This window comes from Bos taurus, chromosome 22, assembly GCF_002263795.3.
Source record: "Bos taurus isolate L1 Dominette 01449 registration number 42190680 breed Hereford chromosome 22, ARS-UCD2.0, whole genome shotgun sequence".
Lineage (NCBI taxonomy): Eukaryota > Metazoa > Chordata > Mammalia > Artiodactyla > Bovidae > Bos > Bos taurus.
The window spans coordinates 22127240-22146141 of NC_037349.1; the positions used below are offsets into that span (position 1 = coordinate 22127240).

Genomic DNA, 18902 nt, shown 5'->3' on the forward strand with positions numbered 1-18902 from the left:
GAGAAGGGGAATGACAGAGGATGAGCTGGTTGGATGGCATCACTGGCTCTATGGACATGAGTTTGGGTGTACTCCGGGAGTTGGTGATGGACAGGGCTGCAGTCCATGGGGTCACAAAGAACTAGACATGACTCAGTGACTGAACTGGACTGACTGGCTGATGAAATGATCTGCCTGTGGCTCAGAGCACACTTCTCCCTCTTTTTGAACTCCTGAGCTTAATTTTCCCCATTGAACTCATTTCCAAATTATGGCAAGCACTGATGGTTGGTTCACCAATTCTTTTCTCGCTGTAGATACTACTCTCTTAGAATGCTCATATGTATCTCAGTTAAGGCCATGATGGTGGCAGTCTGCTGTAGGGTCTCTGGGAAGATTTTTTTTCTTACGTAGGTGACAGGCTGCCAAATGTTGAGGTGGTCAATTAGGACAATGAGCCATTCTGAAAGTATCAGTCAAGTCTTTATTTATTGTGACAGTGCAAGCAAGAGGCAAAAGTGGCACTGGCTCCCAGGTGCTCCATTTTTCCCTATGGAGCAATGCCTAACAAGGGTCAGATACATGTGGTGCAGATGAGGGGAAGTGTTTCATTGCTGAGGAGGCCTGTTGTCTTCTCATGGATCCGGGGGGTATGGTAGAGGGAGGGGGAAAAGGGTAAGGAGTAGAAAAGTACTACTCACCATGGAGAAAATGCCTTAATCCAGTCCCAGTAATGAGGTTGCTGGAGGTGTCCGAAGTGCGTTAGCCAAGGCCTCCGATAAAGGGACCTCTGAAGAGAAACGCCTGGGCTAGATGTGTGTATACTGATATGTGTATGAACATGGCTGGCTCAGATGGGTGGAGTAGAGGTGGGTTTCCTTGATGGTAACTCTCTCTCCAGAAAATTGTAGTGCATTGGTGATAAGCAGGTCTGGTGCGGGGAGGGCAGCTTTCCACTATGAGGCCTGTCAGGCAAAGCCTTGCAATTGCCTGTGGTGGGCCTGGATGATTACACACAGATTTTTTGATCTAGAGATGGACTCTTCAGTAGGTTCCACTTCTTCTTTTTATTTTTTTAAGCTGGAATGTGACCTATTGGTTGAAATTGTAGCAGCCAACCTGTGTCCATGAGGGAAATATGAAGGGAATTCAAAGACTCTGGAGTCAACTAAACCAGAAACAAGAACGGCATGCATTTGGACTTCCTCTTATGTGGGGAAAAATAAGCTTCTAAATATTTAACCCACCATAGTCATGTTTTCAGCTCTGTGTAGCCTCAATTATTCCTAACTGGTACATCATTTAATCATGCAGCGTTTTTTACTGTTCCATAACTGATATTTATCTAAATTATTATTTATTACTTGAGATACCTCAAAGGAACAATTTCAGCTCTACGACTGAGCAACTTCACTTTCACTTTTCACTTTGATGTGTTGGAGAAGGAAATGGCAACCCACTCCAGTGTTCTTTCCTGGAGAATCCAGGGATGGCGGAGCCTGGTGGGCTGCCGTCTCTGGGGTCGCACAGAGTCGGACACGACTGAAGTGACTTAGCAGCAGCAGCTGCTACCGTCATAGTATTTTTTGATTCTTATTGCAATTCTGAGTTGGTGGTAAGTATACATTGAAGTTGTCAGTGTTTCTTTTTTTGTAGCTAAGTCACCAGAGATGAAAACCATATAATTCTTAGTTTATTTGTTGCCACTCAGAGAAGAGTGATGCTGACAAAACTCCTAGCATCAACTGCCTTGAAATTGAAGACCTGAGTCTGGGTCCCAGCTATAGTTTCTGATTAAAGAAAGCCCCAGGTCACTTGTGTTTGGAATATTCAGCATTGCTGTCCATGATAGGTTTAGATCCTTGTCTACTTGTTGGGCTTCTCTTGTAGCTCAGCTGGTAAAGAATCTGCCTCCAATGTGGAGACACGGGTTCGATCCATGGGTTGGGAAGATCCCCGGAGAAGGGAAAGGCCAACCAGTCCATTATTCTGGCCTGGAGAATTCCATGGACTATATAGTCTGTGGGGTCACAAAGAGTCGACACGACTGAGTGACTTTCACTTCACTTCACTTCACTACTTGTTACTCCTATTGGCTAGAGGTAAACAAAAACAAAAATATAGGATGATTTTAGTAAAAAATACTTTGTGACCTCTCTAAATGATTCCATATAGATGTAGACCAATTTCATTTTTTATAAGCTGCTACTCTAGGCTTCTCAGGACAGTGTTTTTCAGGAGTATGTGGGTCGTAGACACAGCTCTTGTCTTACTGGGGAACATTACATAAGTTTCATCAGTTAGCGAATAAGTTTCTTAGGAACCTTGAAGAAACCTTGATTTTATTGACCTTGTATCAGTCCTAGGCTTATGTACAGCAATAGGTTATGCTCTAGATACAGAATCCTAGCTATTAATACTTATGTGAGACTTATAACACTACTACCTAGATTTCCAGGTCATTGGCATGAGTAAGTTTCTTGGTAGATTAGATAGTATCTTAAAGGAGACAAAATACAATGTATTTTAAATTCTCCCCCTTAAGGTGGATCTTAATGACTTGATATTATTCCTGGATGAGCCAAATTCATGCATCCCTGCTATAGGGATCAGGCAGATAAACATTTGCCTAAATGCTGATGATATAGTTTATTTTCTCAAATTTAGAGTAGCCTCCACAAACAATGGCTCTTTGATCTAATTACTTTAGTTACTTCAAAACCCAAAGATCATCAGTTTTGACAGAGTTCTGCAAGCATTTAGTTGGTCACAATCTAAGAACCCTATATAGAAAGTCAACTTGTTTACTTACCACTAGGTTTTCTTAAGAGTTAAGCAGTAAATAATACTGTTTTCAATTCAGTATTGTTGCTACATGGGCACTGTATTGAGATAATTAACATCTCCAATTGAAGTTGTTACAGGCATATTTTATAGCACAGAATAATTCTGATAATGATGATCAGTTCAGTTCCGTCGCTCAGTAGTGTCTGACTCTTTGTGACCCCATGAATCGCAGCACGCCAGGCCTCCCTGTCCATCACCAACTCCTGAAGTTCACTCAGACTCACATCCATTGGGTCAGTGATGCCATCTAGCTGTTTCATCCTCTGTCGTCCCCTTCTCCTCCTGCCCTCAATCCCTCCCAGCATCAGAGTCTTTTCCAATGAGTCAACTCTTCACATGAGGTGGCCAAAGTACTGGAGTTTCAGCTTTAGCGTCATTCCCTCCAAAGAAATCCCAGGGCTGATCTCCTTCAGAATGGACTGGTTGGATCTCCTTGCAGTCCAAGGGACTCTCAAGAGTCTTCTCCAACACCACAGTTCAAAAGCATCAATTCTTCGGTGCTCAGCCTTCTTCACAGTCCAACTCTCACACCCATACATGACCACAGGAAAAACTATAGCCTTGACTAGACGAAACTTTGTTGGCAAAGTAATGTCTCTGCTTTTGAATATGCTATCTAGGTTGGACATAACTTTCCTTACAAGGAGTAAGCGTCTTTTGATTTCATGGCTGCAGTCACCATCTGCAGTGATTTTGGAGCCCAAAAAAGTAAAGTCTGACACTTTTTCCACTGTTTCCCCATCTATTTCCCATGAAGTGGTGGGACTGGATGCCATGATCTTCGTTTTCTGAATGTTGAGCTTTAAGCCAACTTTTTCACTCTCCACTTTCACTTAAATAAAAGAGGTAAAATTGATTGAATGTTTGTTGTGGAGGGCACTGTGCTAAACAGTTACATGCGTTTTCTCTTTTAATTCTCACCACAACCTGATAAAGTCTGTAGAACTTTGGGGCTTCTTCTAATTATAAATTGTCGTAAATTCTGGGCTGTTTTCTGAGGAAAACCTTGTCTGCAAATATTACCTTGGCCCAACTCCATGTCAAAGTAAGTGGGCTTTTCTCCAGGCTCATGCCTGATTGGTAGGCTTCTTGACTTATATAACAAAATATTAAACCTGTTCTTTTCTTGAATACCCACTGAACGCATGATTCTGCCTTTAACCAGTAACTTGGACTTGAATCCTCATCTGCAGTCCTTGCTGGAAGCTTGACTGTTATAAATATTGTTCATGAAAGAGCACTCAGAGGGCATGTGGGCTCTCATTTTCCCTAGTTGTCTTCACTGTCCAATATGTGGTAGCCATTAGTCTCATGTGGCTATTTGAATTTAAATAAAATAAAAATTAAATAGAATAAATATTCAGTTCCTTAGTCAAAACAACCATATTTCAAATGCTCAATAGCCCTATGTGGCTGTAAGTCTTCATAATGGACAGGATAAATATGGAACATTTTGGTCATTCAGAAAGTTTTATTGGGCAGTGCTGTGATAAACTGTTAGGGTTTCACATCTGGACTGCATCTTCTTTAAAAAAATAATTTTCATTAAGTTGTTCTTTGATGTGTTGACAGTGGCCTGCCATTGTGGTCCATTCTAATAATGAGTCTTGAGTTCTTATATGTCAGAAATGGCTTTAAACACTTTTTATGAATTAAGTCAATTCTTTTAATAGTTTTTTGAGATAGAGCATTATTATTATCTTCATTTTACAGAGCTTGGAGAGTTAAGCGACTTGCCTGTAGTCACCCAAATGGTAAAGGGCAGTGGTGGAATTTGAGTCCTGAAGTCTGGCTAAAACCTTTGTTCTTCACCACCACACTGTGCTGCCTCTGAAATCCTTATAAAGTTTTCTTGGATTTCATTCTTAGGATATAAGTAGTGACCTCATTATTTTTATCTCTTCATTTTTATATCCCTATTCCTCATGGCTGTAGCTCTTTATTTATTTAGTTTCTGTTATTATTATGCTGCAGTGCAATTCTGATGCCAAGCACCTAGTGTTAGCATGGACTCCACAAATTAAAGGCATAATTCCCTAAAAGATTACCTTTACTTCTAATACCAGCCACAATTTCAGAAGTCCTCAGACCAGTTGCACTTTGACCAACTGGCTATAAATATAAGGGTTGCTTTAACTCTTTTAGGTCTGATAATTTGCTAGAATGACTCACAGAATTCTGGAAAGCACTGTATTTACAGCTTTATCATAAAAGTTGTCAATCAGAACCAGCCCAATAGACAATTAGGATGATAACTGGAAGGGAAGTAGAATACATCACCCTTCCCCAATACTTGATGTGTTCAGCAATGAGGAAGCTAGCTGAGGCAGCTCTCATCCAGGCAGCTAGCGCAAGGCTGTGGAGCGCTGAGCCGCGTGTCATGCCCTGCGCTGCTGACTAGCGAACAATACAGTCAAGATGGCTAAAGGTGATCCCAAGAAACCAAAGATGTCTGCTTATGCCTTCTTTGTGCAGACATGCAGAGAGGAACATACGAAGAAAAACCCTGAGGTCCCTGTCAATTTTGCTGAATTTTCCAAGTAATGCTCCGAGAGGTGGAAGACCGTGTCCAGGAAAGAGAAGTCTAAATTTGATGAAATGGCAAAGGGGGATAAAGTTCATTATGATCAGGAAATGAAGGATTACGGACCAGCTAAGGGAGGCCAAAAGAAGAAGGACCCTAATGCCCCCAAGAGACCACCATCTGCTCTGAACTCCGCCCCAAGATCAAGTCTACAAACCCTGGCATCTCTATTGGAGATGGGGCAAAGAAGCTGGGCGAGATGTGGAATAACTTAAGTGACAGTGAGAAGCAGCCATACGTCAACAAGGCATCGAAGCTGAAGGAGAGGATGTCACAGACTATAAGTCTAAAGGGAAGTCTGATGGTGCTAAGGGTCCTGCTAAATTTGCCCGGAAAAGGTGAAAGAGGAAGATAAAGATAAAGAAGAGGAGGAGGAGGAGGAGGATGAAGAAGAGGAGGAGGAGGAGGAGGAGGAGGAGGAGGAATTAAACAAACAAACAAACAAAAAGCCCTGTTATCTGTCTGATTGTGAATACCTTAGAGTAGGGAGTGCTGTGATTTATATACCTCTTGCCCAAGATGTGTCGGTTGCCCTCGTTAGGTTTAATTACCCAATTGGATCACAGTCATATTGTAGTCTCTCAAAGTGCTCTAGCAATTGTCAGAGGTTTACATGAAGTGGCCATGGGTGTCTGGAATACCCGGAAACTGTATCAAAGCTGTTCATATTTCCAAACATTTTTAAAATGAAAAGGCTCTTGTGTTCTCATTTCGTGCACTTTGCTGTTGGTGTGACAAGGCATTTAAAGATGTTTCTGGCATTTTTTTTTTTTTTTAAATTAGTAAGGTGGTGTGTTAACTCTGTGGTCATTGGCTAGAAATCCTGAATTCTCAACTGTACATATCTATAGTTTGTAAAAAGAACAAAGCAACTGAGTTACACTCTTGACCATCCTTGCTTGGTGTGGAGGTTGTGGGGGCTATGCCTTCTAGAGGGGCTGTAGCACAGGGCATGCACTGTGGGGCTGGACCTGTGGACACTGCACTGAGCATCCATCTAGCTTCAGGTTGTCTTGTTTTTGTACATAGCCACATAACACCCCACTGCCATTCTTAGCTGTGGAGAAGGGGAGGTCAGCTGGCATGAGAAGTGTTTTGGGTCCTTTTTAGTTGAAGTGTGATAGTTTTAAACTCTTTGTTTTCTTAAACAAGCTGTAGCACTCTTCATTATCAGCAAAGCAAAGAGCCAGTGCACCAGTGAAAGTTCAAGAACCTTCTGTACTAAACACCATCTGCAATGTTCTCTTATTTTTTGTGCGTGTGTTTAGAATGCTGAAATGTTTCTTAAGTTAAACAAATAGTATTACATTTAAAAAGAAAAGCATATCTGAGAGTTAGTGTCCATAGTTTTTGTTGGGGTTTTATTACAGAGGCATGATTAATTGAATCATTGGCCATGTGATTGAACTCAATCTTTAACACCCCCTCTCCTCCTTGGAGGTTGGGCTGGTTCAAAGCCTCAACACTCTAATCCTGTGGGTAGGTCCTTCCTATGACTAACTCTCATCCTGAGTCATCTCATTTGTATAAATCAGGCATGATGCAAGAGACTCATGAATAACAAAGCCTTCCTATCACTCAGAAAGTTCTAAAGATTTAGAGGTTATCTCCGGGGGACCAGGGACCAAGACAAGATAAATCCTTTGTTACACAACAGTAGGTATTTTTCTTCTTTATTGAAGAATAGTTGACTTTCAATATTATATTACTTTCAGGTTTACAACATAGTGATTCAATATTTTTATACATTATGAAATGATTACCACTGTGAGTCCAGTTACCATCTGTCACCATAGAAGGTTATTACAGTGTTATTGACTATATTCCCTTTGTTGTACATTATATCCCTGTGACTTACCTATTTTATAACTGGAAGTTTGTACCTCTTAATCCCATTCACCTCTTTCACCCACCCCCTTCCCTCCTCCCATCTGGAAACCACTAGCTGATTCTCTGTGTCTATGAATCTATTTCTGTTTTGTTATGTTTGTTCAGGAAATCTATAAAACTATGATTAGTAGTCCTCTTGCACCTGTATAAAAATATGTATTTATATATATCTACATAAATGTTCTTTTATTTTTATGTATCAGTTCAGTTCAATCATGTCAGCTCAGCCGTGTCCGACTTTTTGCGACCCCATGAAGTGCAGCATGCCAGGCTTCCCGGTCCTTCACCACCTCCCGGAGTTTGCTCAAATTCATATCCATTAGTCAGTGATACTATCCAACCATCTCATGCTGTTTCACCCCCTTCTCCTCTTGCCCTCAATATTTCCCAGCATCAGAGTCTTTTCCAATGAGTCGGCTTTTCGCATCAAGGGACCAAAGTATTGGAGCTTCGGCATCAATCCTTCCAATGATTATTATACTTGACTGGTTTGATCTCCTTGCAGTCCAAGTGACTCTCAAGAGTCTTCTCCAGCACAGCACTTTGAAAGCATCATTTTTTCAGTGCTCAGCCTTCTTCATGGTCCAACTCTCATATCTGTACATAGCTTTGACTATACGGATGTTTGTCAGCAAGCTGATGTCTCTGCTTTTTAATATGCTGTCTAGGTTTGCCATATATTTCTTTAGGCTGACTCAAATCCTTTTTGAAGTAAGGTGAAATGTTTATGTGTGTGTGTATGTGTGTGTGTGTATGAGTATAAATAGAAACAAACATTTTATGTATGCCTGTATAAATATATATTTTTAATATAGGTGCACAAGAACTAACCACAGTTTTATTGATTCCCAGATCTATAGATTACCTTCGAAATAACTTAGTTTTACGCTTTTATTTTTCTGATGAAGAAATAAACCAGGAGACATGAAGTATCTGCCTAGCTGGTTAGTGGCAGAGTTGGGACTGGAATTCAGGGTTTTTAATCTTGCATTTAATACTCTTCTTGTTTTCATAATTTTAAGCTTGTCCTTTACATTAGTCATATACTTATCACCTCATATTATTCTCACCACCTTGCTAGGTCCAGAAACCTCAAGCTGCCCTCCAGAAACAGCTTTGGTGCAATAGGGTGAAGCTCAGCACAAACTATTTTTGTACTTTCTGCCTTTACGCATGTGCTATTCTTTCTGCCTCAAGTGTCCTTCTCACTCACTGGTCATTTCTTGATTGTTTTTAAATGTACAAGCTAAACCTCATTTCCCTGTGAAGGCTTCCCTGACTTTCTTTCATAGAGTTAATCTTTCTCTTCCTTTTCACATTATTTATCATATGCCTGTATCTCAGTGGCGTTTATCACACTGCATTTTAAATTCTTTTCCCACATTTCAAACCTTAACAGAATTATTTATTTCACCCTTGTTGCCACTAAACCTATTACTCTCTCTGTCTCTCCAATCCTGATATAGCATCATCAGTGACTCAGCTGCTCCATCCAAAAATCTAGAAGTCGCCTTGATTTCCCTTTCGTCCTCATCTTGCACATTTAATTAACAACAAGTCACTTGGTTATACAGCCTAAATATATCCCAACACTTTCACCTCTCACCTTCAAACTGGTCTGTTTCCACTCTTGCTTTTTTTTCAATCCGTTCTCCAAGCTGTGACCAGAGTTCTTTCAAAATAAAAAGCATCTCATGCCACTTCTAGCTTTAAATTCACCATTAGCTTCTACTTTTAGTAAAATACAATACAAACTTCTTAATTTCAGGTGAACAGAAAAGTGAATCAGTTATAGATGTGCATGTATCCACTCTTTTTCAGATTCTTTTTGCAAATAGGCCATTACAGAGTGTTGCAGTGTTCCCTATGCTTTGTAGTAGGTCCTTGTTTTATATATAATAGTGTGTATATGTCAGTCCCAATATCCCAATGTATCCTTCCCTCCTCCTTACCCACTAACTGTAAGTTTGTTTTCTATGTATGTGTCTCTATTTATTTCTGTTTTGTAATTAAGTTCATGTGTACCCTTTTTTTTAGATTCCACATCTAACAGATATCATATATTTGTCTTTCTCTAGAAACATGCTTTTTTAAAAAATTAAATTTATTTATTTTTTGAAAAAATCCAAACTTCTTTCTGTGCTTGGAAGTAACCTACATCATGGTACCCATCCCTTCTTCATTGTCACCAGGCTCTCTCACTGTCCAGGTACTGGCCTCTCTCAATTTCTTCTGGTTTCTCAAACACACCAGGTTTGTGAATAAATAATACCCCTTATTGTTTTCAGCAGGCTATATACCCTGTGGGGCAGGTGTTGTGACTTGTTTTCTGGTATCCCTAGTGCTCAGCACGAAGAGTTGCACAGGGTGAGAAATCAATGAAAGTTCATTGAGTAATATTGAATAAAATTTGACTGCTCCCATTTATTATTTACGTGATCTTGGCTAGTCCGTTAACCTTTTTAACTTCATTTATAATGCCCATATCTTAGGGTTGTTGTCAAGATTAAAGGAGGTCAGTGGGTACAGTATTCTACAAATGTAGGGGATTGTTACTGCTATCATTGGTCACTTTTCTGTTCAACATGCCTTTGGGGCTTATATTAACAGTGCATTTCTCAGTAATGCCAAAGCTACTCCTTATTGGCTTTCATAGGCCTGAATGCATTATATGGTAAATTCTAGAGAGGCTGGAAGGCTGTTATAACTCTTGCTTCTGTTCTGTTTGTAGTAATGCAAGCCTACTTGGTAATTGGAGCCGCCTATAGATGTATTGCTGTTGCCAACATGTAGTTCTTATTCTGTGCTTCCCTAGTGTTTCCATTAGCCAGGTAATATATTTTTCCAGCTAAATGATTAGCATCCAGCAGTTCCTGTGTAAATGCTTGTGTTCATTTCATTAAAAACAAAAATGAAAAAACAAACCACCTCCCAATAAGGATTCTTAGTTAATTAAATAACTGTTTAAAGCACAGAGAATATTTATTTTTTTGTTAAAAAAAGTAATTATTCAACTCAGGGACATTTTTTAGTGTGGGATTAAGAATCTCTACAGATATCAATGATTATTTGGAAAAGTTAAATTGGAGGGCAATTCACTGATGTTAAGTACAACAGCTACTGGAACTATGTTTAAAAATGTGTTCCAAAGTGAAGTGTTCCAAAGTTCCAAGTGAAGAAAATTGATTTTGCAGATGCTCAGTTGAAAGCAGTCACTTCATATTAGGCAGAAAAAGGCAGTTTGAGATAATCTCAGTATGAGAGAAATGTGATTTTTAGGCCAGCCAAAGAATAGGAGCACACTGGGACAGCTGGAGGTGTGGAAAGTGTTATCACTGATCCAAAGGGATAGAGGATTAGGGAGAGGGTGGGGAGATAGTGTCAGCTCAGATAAGGGTAGATAATTTATTTTTAGTTTTCTCCTGACTTTAGTTCTTAGACAACCTGAGTGTTTAATCCTGGCCTCCTGTTCTTTTTTCTCCTACCTTGTAAAATTTAACCTTTTCTATCATTTGTCTCATCACAACATATGCATGTTCTCACCTGTCCATCAGCCATCTGTTGGCTAAACTCAGACCCTATTTAGTGGGCATAGCATAAATGAGCATAGCATCAGCTTATATTTGTCAGGAATGCCCTGGGAGTATCTTTCTTGACTCCAAGATGATGATGACTGCTCTTTTAGAAATGTAATGCATTTTGTTTTAAGATGCTTATCTTTTCAAAATTTTCCTGGAATCACTTCCCATAGGCATTATCATTTCTTCCCTAATGGACAAAGATAGACTTGAGTGGGCCAGTGGTCAGGCAGTTGTGTGTGATAATCAGAGAGGAATAGAAACACGCTCGTGTGGCATATTCAAGTTCCTCCTTCTCCCAGTTTCAGTCCTCCTAAATTAACTTCCTCTGTCCTAAGATCGGACCAGGAACACAAATACAATATAATACAACTTATTATATTCAGAGACTATTACCAATGGATTAGTATTTTGGATTTGATTGTACAGACAGCTGTACAAATCCCATTTTCTGATTGAACAGAACTGAGTAACTTGACCAAATCACCTATGTGTCTTAAGCCCATAGAATATCAGATAAAACCCATTAAAACTGTTGTTTTTGTATGTCAAAGTGGTGAATTATTGGTAATTTCATACAGTCAAAACTAATAATAGTAATCACTAACAATAGCTAACCTTAATTGCATGTAACATGTATTAACTGTGGTATTTATTCAAATGAATACAAACAAAGCACTCTGGACAGCTCTTGGCAGAATGGGGTCACACCATGTGCTTTATTTTACAATGATGACCCCATTTAATCCTCACAAACGCTTTCTGTAGTAATGATTCTTATTAATCCTGTTTTATACATGAAGAAAATAAGGCTCAAAGAGTGACCTCTTTGAAAAGGCACTGAGAGACGATCCAGGATCTAATCCTGAGCAGTGTGTCTCCCAGCCTGCTCTCTTAACTACTACAGACATCATCTCAGATGCCTATGTATGCCTATTGTACTCTCATTAAACAAATGTTTTATTCAAAACCTACTGCCTAGAATTCTGCCCTGGGTAAGGTTTTCTAGAAAAAACCTCACTTGTGCATAAAAAGATTTTATTATCAAGGGTCAGTACAAGATAGTAACTTTGGGGTGTCTCAAGGAAGTACATGTTAAGGTCCAGGCGCATGGTCAGCAAATACTGTTAATTCTGTTAAGTTCAAGCATTATTTGGCAAAGTGAGGTCCAGAGGAAGATTAAGATAAACTACTAGTATACACTACATTCAAAATTAAAAGAAATTATTGATTTCTTCTATGTTATTAATAATTTAATGTTTTCATTATCATTGACACGCATACTCAGATACCATCATCCCTGTGTGCATTGCTGTGTTTGGTGAGTATAGATGAATGACTACTCACAGTTGCTGCATTGAAAATAACTTTGATTTTCATTTATTCAGAACCTCTTTAAAATTGTGTCCTCTTCAGTTTAAAATCCATAATTCTATTTATTCATTTTTTAAAAACTTACTGAGTATTTTCAGTATAGCAGGCACTGAAAATTATATATCAGCAAATAAGACATAGTCCCTGGGCCTAAGAAGCTCACCATATTCTGAATGAAAAAAAAAAAAAAAAAAAGCACATGTTTGGACAAGAACTCAAATGTCTGAAGAAGAAAATCAATGTTTCAGTGTAGCACAAATCTTAAAATTAACAAAGATTTACTCAAGTGCTTCCTGACTATAAAGTCTGTGTTTCTTCTTAATTGTTTTACCATTTCAGAAGATCTACGGTCTACTTTCCATTGTGTAGTACAGTTCAGGTCCTGCTGGAAGATGCTAATGACTTACTGGTTTGTATCTGTTACCTTCAGGGTCATTTTCAGTAGATGTCAGATTCTGGAGTAGATCTAAACTTTTACTGGAATTGGGTAAAATTCAACCAACATTGTATAGAGAAGAAAGAGAAGAGTTTGACTCAGTACACTCTTAGAAACTTTGCTAACTTCCTGAATTCCTGGAATCATGGGAACAGATAACTTCTCACATTTTCTTCATGGAGAAAATTTTAGTTAAGTTTAAATAGTTAATTTGCATCTTTACAGAGAAGCTATTTTCCGTAGTCAATGTGTAAGAAAAAATTTGGGTATAATAAATATTACCTCTAAATACTCAATAAAATTGGTCTTAATCATATCAGTTCAGTTCTGTCACTCAGTCATGTCCAACTCTTTGTGACCCCATGAATTGCAGCACGCCAGGCCTCCCTGTCCATCACCAACTCCCAGAGTTCACTCAAACTCATGTCCATCGAGTTGGTGATGCCATCCAGTCACCTCATCCTCTGTCGTCCCCTTCTCCTCCTGCCCCCAATCCCTCCCAGCATCAGAGTCTTTTCCAGTGGGTCAACTCTTCACATGAGGTGGCCAAAGTACTGGAGTTTCAGCTTTAGCATCATTCCTTCCAATGAACACCCAGGACTGATCTCCTTTAGGATGGACTAGTTGGATCTCCTTGCAGTCCAAGGGACTCTCAAGAGTCTTCTCCAGCACCCCAGTTCAAAAGCATCAATTCTTCGGCACTCAGCTTTCTTCACAGTCCAACTCTCACATCCATACATGACTACTGAAAAACCATATCCTTGACTAGACGGATCTTTGTTGGCAAAGTAATGTCTTGGCTTTTGGATATGCTATCTAGGTTGGTCATAACTTTCCTTCCAAGGAGTAAGCGTCTTTTAATTTCATGGCTGCAATCACCATCTGCAGTGATTTTGGAACCCCCCAAAATAAAGTCTGACACTGTTTCCATTGTTTCCCCATCTATTTGCCATGAAGTGATGGGACCAGATGCCATGATCTTAGTTTTTTGAATGTTGAGCTTTAAGCCAATTTTTTCACTCTCCTCTTTCTTTTTCAGCACAAAGTAATTGAGATTGGTTAAGAAACGGTGGGTCATTGCATTTTACTTCCCACTCACGCTTGGCCATATACTTATTGAATGAAATGGTAGGCAGAATTGCCTACATTATTTAAATTATTATTATTATTACTTTTGCTGAGCAACATATATTTGAATTTGTCTAAATGTAAAGAGCACATGATGATAATCCACTGTATTGATTATGCCCCTGCTCCTTATAGTTCTCTTGCAGTTCAGCTATACCCCATTATTGTAACAACCCACATGAGTAGTCTTACTCGAAAAAAATGGAAGGATTGAAGCTCCCAACACAAACTTGACCCCAAGTTTGTCAGTGTTGGTCTTCGGGTTCTCATCGTTGTCTTGTAGGGTCTTGGTATTTTGTGACATAAAACAGGTGCCCATAGGCATAAGCTTCCAAGTTGATCCAGACTGTCCTAATGTCTTGGTGTAAAGGAGATAAACTCCCTCAGTGTTTGTTAAACACAGAACTTGTAATATCTTGAGTGTATTTAAAATTATCCCACCACAGATGATGACACAATTAGTCATCTTAATGGTACTATCCATAGGGAAAGAGAAAGAATAAAGGTAGGTTTGAGCTATCCAGGGCCAGACATTTGCTTCTGGTATGTCCAGTGTGGCTCCATCCTAGTTGAATCTGAGAATTCCTCAATTTAGTCCCACCTACCATAAACTACTTTTTCCATGGAAAAACCATTCCTGAATATATAAGAACAAGAAAATCCTGTTTCAGCCTGCATAATTCACAACCCTGATAATTAGCACATGTTTGTGGTTATCTATATTTATATATAAATATATTAATTTACAATCACTGTAATCATTATTAACTGTGGCATCCCTTGTATTGTTGTTTTTGGATCCAAATATTAAATTTCAATTGCTCAGTTCTTGTTATTACTGACTCTGAAGTTACCTTCAGTGTGTGTGTTTCTGTCTGCTAGACATGAGGCTCAGAACATCAGAGACTCTCAGTAGACTTTCTTTGCAACACAGGAAACATGGGCGCTTTCATGGTGGTTACTGGACTGGAGTAGGATACTGTATCTTGTGTTAAGTAATTCACCAGTATCTTTAGTTGTCATGAGATCCAAAGAAACAATGAAAAATAAAATAAGCCCATCATCATCTTCTGCAGCTAAAAATCATTATTCACCCAATATTGGTTATTGAGTGTACATGTAAGCACTTAGAGCATACACAGTTCCATCTTTATAGCAAGATGGGGTACATATAGTATACGTATGGTATTCAGATGATCTCTTTGAAGCTTAAACTGTGGATTATTCAGTAAGGATTATACCTTTTGAATTCTGCATACAATATAATTTCTCTAGGGAAATTTATATACATAAAAGAAGCATGATATGTGAAACTCCTAACTTTTATTTTATAAGACAGCATCATAGGTCTGACTGTCTTACAGCTAAATTTTACCAACAAAATCTAGTATGTGACATAAGATGATCATACCTTATTTTAAATCAGAGAAGTTTATAGAATGATTTTATTAATAATATATTTTTAAAAGCACATGGAAAAATGTCTAGCATATTTTAAACCAGGGAAAATACTTTTTCTGTAATACCTAGAGAGGTGAAATTGGATTTAATTAATTATGATCTGAATCTGAGATCACAGAACATTGAAAGTTTAAGTGACTTTCAAAACTATCTTGAGACCAAGTCTCTCTTACCTGTTTTCTTTCAGTTCAGTTGCTCAGTCATGTCCAACACTTCGCAACCCCATGAATTGCAGCACGCCAGGCCTCCCTGTCCATCACCAACTCCTGGAGTTCACTCAAACTCATGTCCATCAAGTCAGTGATGCCATCCAGCCATCTCATCCTCTGTCTGTTTTCTTTAGTACCTTTTTTGTTGGGGTATTTACTTTTTATAAGGTAACCCATTTCCTTGTTGACCAGCTCCTAATTATTTGCTTTAATTAATGAGAATTCTGTTTCCTTTTAACTTCCTTCCATTGGTCTTGGATATCCTGAATCATATATGCAGGCTTCAGGAAAATAAGAAAATCATATTGATTCTGATTTTCAGTATGAACACTAATTTTTCCTTGAATCTTCTTTGTCGTTAACACCATAGATTCTTTAGTTGCAGATCCTGCCAAAGAAGTGAGCCAGTGACACTTTTTCCTCTAATTAGTTAACTCTGAAACTAAATTAAGTCTGAATCAGCAATCTGTAATAAGTACATTAAGATTGTTATCTCATGACTGCTATCAATTTCACTTCTGTTTCTGAATTATTAGTGTCTTATTTGTTTACATTACAAATTCAGTAGGAGTAATTATATAATAAGAAAATGATGCTGTCACTTTAAATAAACTGCTTAGCAACTAAAACATCTATAATTAAAGGCATCATTCAGAGCTTCCATTTTAATATATAAAGGAGAAGGACATGACTAGATTTTAATGAACTTGCTTTTGTTTTAGCTTTATTATTGTTTTATTTTAACCTGGATGTGGTTATTTCAAAATACCACTAAATGTTACTAAGCGTTCTTAATTTCATACATTGGTGTTAGAGTAAATTTAACTCTGACAGCAAGCTTTCAGTTTTTCTCATACCTGGAATAAATATTCTGCAACTTCTAGGCTAGTAAACTGTCTAGTCCCAGCTAACCAGTGGTAAAAATGTGTCAGATCACATGAATAAACCCTCAAGCAAATGCCATTGTCTACTTAAGTCCTTAGTTTAAAATAAGCCTAGAGAATCTGCCTGAGGAATAATAGAAGGAGTGCTGAGTAAGAGCAATGGAAGGAATACTTGGAGATTCATGACTAGGGCTGAGTATATGAGTTCCTGAGTTACCCCCTCTTTCAGCCTCAGATTCCTCACATGTAAAATGAAAATAATATAATCTACCTATGGAGTTATTGTGAGGAATGTCACAAATTACGGATTTGAGCCTGTTTTGTTAACTCTGAAGCCCGATACTGGTTTTGACTATGATTTCTGTCTGCTAGTGTAAACTGAAGTTCTGAAACTATACCTGAGGGTCCTGCCCAAATTTTCCCACTGTGCCTGAAATTCATACTATAAATATAATTTCTTTGAAATAAATTATCACTTCTCAATGTGTGTGATTCTACAGATGTGTAGATCTTCTCAGGTGCTTTTTAGAAGTTCAGACTCTTGTACCTCACAGTTGGCCTACCGAATTAGAATCTGGGCTGGGACTCAGTAATCTGAATTTTAACAAGTGTTTTTGATGACTTGTAGGCATACTAAAGTTGAGAACTCCCCAGTAAGGCATTGAAACCTCTGTTAAAATATCAATACTTTGAAATATCAATACTTTGGGTCAGCACTATTACTCATTAACATTTTTTGTGAATTAATATATTGGAATATGTAAGTTTACAGGAAATTGGGGATAGGCCAAGAAAAATCAAAACAAAAAATTAGGGGCAGAGGGATGGGCAAAAATCTAGTTTTAACTGAAACTTACAGAACTCTGAAGACCTGGACTCTTGCACATGAATCTCTAGGGCAGCCTTTCATATTTTTAGGCCCTAATGCAAGAATACCAAAGATAACTCACTCACTGTGTATCTAAATATTTAAAAGTTGTAAATCACACTAGCCAACTATCAAATATATTCTCTCCTCCTACATTAACAAATTAATATTATAATGACTCAGAAGGCTAGGTTCTGTACTCCTCAGAGTGTTGTGTCAGTATATGGTGGCAGAGGCAACCACTCAGTAGCCTGTGCCCTCTCCCACCAGTCCAGATCCATCTGTGCATGTGGATCCTGCAGTCTGCATGGTCATCCTCTGCGGACAGCAGCCTCTCTGGAAGCTGGCTCAAAGCCCTTTGAGCAGAGAATTCTAGTCTCCTGGATGTTTGGAAATGAATTCAAGGGTCGGCTCATCCCTCTGGTCCTAGGGAGTCTCTAAAGTATGGGGCCCAGGACAAGGGCCCTTCTTGCCCAGGTATAAGGACAATTCTGGGAATCCTGCAAAATATGTGACTCATAAAACTGAACAGGAATTTAGAAATCACCTAATTCAAGGCCTTTGTTTTGCAGACAAAGCAACTGGGATGCAGAGTTGATATACTAGCCCAAGGTCACATTGTAGCTAACGGCAGACTAACCCTTTCCTTTCTGTCCAACCTTTTTATTTATGATGATATTCCCAGGTAGGGTACTTTTTACTGCTTCTTCAGTTTGAGAATGTTGTTCAGGCATTAAAAAAAATTTTTTTTTTAATTTTTAATTGGTGGAAAATTGCTCTACAGAAGCATTCTCCTAAGTAACCGTGCTCCCCAGGGTAAGTTGTGATGTATGCCAGGAGCCTTGGTGGCAGTGGCATGCACTACCAGGAAGGAGGAAGCAGGTAGAGGTAGGCAGATTGGCACTCCCTTGAACAAAAGATCTAATGGAAAAGAGGCAAAGAAAACACGAGTTAAGAACTCATTGTTTATTAAACATAAGTCAGGGGGCCACCCTCACATGGGAGCACAGTAGGAGACACACTTAGTTGTGTGCCAGTGTTTTCCTCTGTTATTCTCAGTGTAAAAATTCCTATGACTCCTTCTGGTATAGATAGCCATTTCATAAAATGTGTTTTCACTCTTTTTACTTGATTCTCTAACCTCCAAAATGAACACAATTTATTATTGCTATTATTATTACTTTGGTTAGGAAATGAATCGTAAGCTTATTTTCCTTGAATATTCAAAGAGATATGCTTTAGCAGTAGAATTTTTATCAACCAATATGGAACTCAAGTTTTAATTTCCAGATTGAGAAACCATAATTTAATTCTAGCTAATAATAGCTAGTTATACGACTTTGGGTAAATAGCAATTTCTCATTTGTAGAGTGAAGGTGTGGCTAGATATTTTAGAGTTTAAGAAAGTGTGCCATGAAACCCACTCCTAGCTGTGACCTTAGGCAGGTCACTCAATGTCTTTGAGCCTCTATTTCCTCATCTGCCAAACAGCTAATAATAGCACCTATCTTACAGAGTTGTTATGAGGATTAAATGAATTGTATATAGAAAATGTTTGTAAGAATGTCTGCAATTTAGTAAAATGTGCTATTCATTATTCTTGGCTGGGTTTTAGTCCCTATTTTTTAGCATATGCCTAGAAAATACACATGTAAATACTAGAG

At 38.5% G+C, this 18902-nt stretch overlaps 1 pseudogene; it reads left to right on the top strand.

Moving 5' to 3' along the window:
- The window catches only part of LOC132343492 (high mobility group protein B3-like), a 37446-nt pseudogene continuing 18544 nt past the window's right edge, over positions 1-18902 (top strand).